Below are 2,959 nucleotides of genomic sequence, written 5' to 3'. Positions count from 1 at the left end.
TCCCTCCATTCTACCTCTCTATCCCTCCATTCCCTATCCTCCATCCTACTCTCTATCCTGCCCATTCCTACTCTCTACTCCTCCATCTCTACCTCTCTATTCCCTCCATTCTACCTTCTATCCCTCCATCTTTACCTTTCTCATTTCCATTCTACTTATCTCATTCTTTACCTCTTCTTCTATCCCCTCTCCATTCCTCATACTCTCTCTCATTCCTCTATTCTACTTCTTTATCCCCTCCTGTCTTTACCTTCTCTTATCATCTCCCTCTTCATCTCTACCTTCTCTCATCCCTCCATCTCTACCTCTCTATCCCCTCCATTCTACCTCTCATCATCCCTCCATCTCTACTCTATCTCCTCCATTCTACCTCTCATTCCTCCATCTCTACCTCTCTATCCCCTCCATCTCTACCTCTCTCTATCCCCTCCATCTCTACCTCTCTCTATCCCCTCCATCTCTACCTCTCTCTATCCCCTCCATCTCTACCTCTCTCTATCCCCTCCATCTCTACCTCTCTATCCCCTCCATCTCTACCTCTCTGTCCCCTCCATCTCTACCTCTCTATCCCCTCCATCTCTACCTCTCTCTATCCCCTCCATCTCTACCTCTCTCTATCCCCTCCATCTCTACCTGTCTATCCCCTCCATCTCTACCTCTCTATCCCCTCCATCTCTACCTCTCTCTATCCCCTCCATCTCTACCTCTCTCTATCCCCTCCATCTCTACCTCTCTATCCCCTCCATCTCTACCTTTCTCTATCCCCTCCATCTCTACCTCTCTCTATCCCCTCCATCTCTACCTCTCTCTATCCCCTCCATCTCTACCTCTCTCTATCCCCTCCATCTCTACTTCTCTATCCCCTCCATCTCTACCTCTCTCTAATCCCTCCATCTCTACCTCTCTCCCCCATCTCTACCTATCTCTCCCTCCCCTCCCTACCTCCCTCTCTCTCTCCATCTCCTCTCTCTCCCCATCCCTTCCCATCTCTACCTCTCCTTCCCATCTCTACTCTCCCTTCCCATCTCTTTCTCCATCACTTTTTATGTCTCTCTCTCTCTCTTTTCCATTCTCTCTCTCCATCCTTCCCTCTTTCTCCACATCTCTTCCTTCTTTCTCATCCCTCCCTCTCTCTCCATCCCTTATTTTTCATGTTCCTCTCTCTCTTCTTTCTTTCTATCTCTCTCCATTTTCCTTCCTCTCTCCATCTTTTCTGGCCTCTCTCCATCCCTTCATCTTTCTCTATCTCTTTTCATTCTCTCCATCCCTTTCATTCTCTCTCATCCCTTTTTCTCTCTTCTCATCCTTTTCATCTCTTCTTCATCTCTTTTCTCTCTCTCCATCTCTTCATCTTTCCATCTCTTTCATCTCTCTCCATCTCTTCCTCTCTCCATCCTTTTCATTCCTCTCTCCTTTTCCTATCCTTCTCTCTTTCTTTTTCATTCTCTCTCCATCCCTTTTTCTCTATCATTTCTTCATCTCTCTCATCCTTTTTCTCTCTCCGTCTCCTTTCATTCCTCTCCGTCTCTTCATCTCTATCTCCATTCCTCTCTCATCTTTCGTCTCCGTTCTTCCTTCTCTATCTCTTTCTCCGTTCCTCTTTTTCCTTCTCTTCATCTCTCCTTTCCTTCTCTTTCCATTCTTCCTCTCTCTCCATCTCTTTTCTTCTCTATCTTTTCCAAATATATTTACCTTCTCTCTCTATCCTTTCCTCTCTTTTTTCATCTCTTCCATCTCTCCATCCTTTCCTCTCTCTCTCTATCCTTTTCTCTTCTCTTTCATCCCTTCCTCTCTCTTTTTCTCTTCCTCTCTCTCTTTCTCTTCTCTCTCTCCATCCTTTCCTCTCTTTTCCATCTCCTTTTTCATCTCTTCTCCATCCTTTTCTCTCTCTCTCATTTCTTTCTCTTGTCTCTCTCCATCTCTTTCCTCTCTTTTCCATCTCTTCATCTCTCTCCATCTCTTTCCTCTTCTCTCCATCCTTTTCTTCTTCTCTTATCTTCTCTTTCTCTCTCTCCATCTCCTTCTTTCTCTCTCCATCCTCCTTTCATCTCTCTCCATCTCTTTCCTCTCTCTTTCATCTCTTCCCTCTCTCCATCCTTTTCCCTTCTCTTTCCATCTCTTCATCCTCTCTCCATCCTTCCTTCCTCCCTCCTCCTCCCTCTACTTCTCTCTGTCCCTGGTCTCTCTGGTTCCAGTCCAACTCATTTATGCCTCTTAGTTGTTCCATAGCTCCCAGCATGGATAATGTTCTGTATTCACACCTACACACACACACACACACACGCACACACACACACACACACACACAGACACACACACACACACACACACACACACACGCGCATACACACACACAATAATATTACACACACACACACACACACACACACACACAGACTCACTTCCATTATTACAGACTCAAAATGATGTCAATTAGCCTATCAGACTTCGAAAGCCGTGACATAATTTTCTGGAATTTTCCAAGCTGTTTAAAGGCTCAGTCAACTTAGTGTATGTAAACTTCACCCCACTGGGTTGTGATACAGTGAGTTATAAGTGAAATAATCTGTCTGTAAACAATTGTTGGAAAAATAACTTGTGTCATGCACAAAGTAGATAGTTACCAAGACTATAGTTTGTTTACATAAATGTGTGGAGTGGTTGAAAAAGTAGTTTTAATAACTCCAACCTAAATGTATGTAAACTTCCGACTTCAAGTGTAGCTGAGACAGCTGATAAGTTTAAATCAACCAATAAGATGAAAGTTATTGGATACAGACACACACACACACACACACATCCTCCCTCCTACGCATACACACCATCAGTGTGTCAGGAAAATAACCCGCACTCAACGTCAACAAAACAAAGTAGATGATTGTTGACTTCAGGAAACAGCAGAGGGAGCACCCCCTATCCACATCGACGGGACAGTAGTGGAGAGGGTAGTAAGTTTTAA

The sequence above is a fragment of the Oncorhynchus tshawytscha genome, unplaced genomic scaffold, assembly GCF_018296145.1.
Source record: "Oncorhynchus tshawytscha isolate Ot180627B unplaced genomic scaffold, Otsh_v2.0 Un_scaffold_19404_pilon_pilon, whole genome shotgun sequence".
Classification (NCBI taxonomy): Eukaryota; Metazoa; Chordata; class Actinopteri; order Salmoniformes; family Salmonidae; genus Oncorhynchus; species Oncorhynchus tshawytscha.
The sequence above is the reverse complement of the archived record's forward strand: the minus strand, read 5'-3'. Positions refer to the sequence as shown.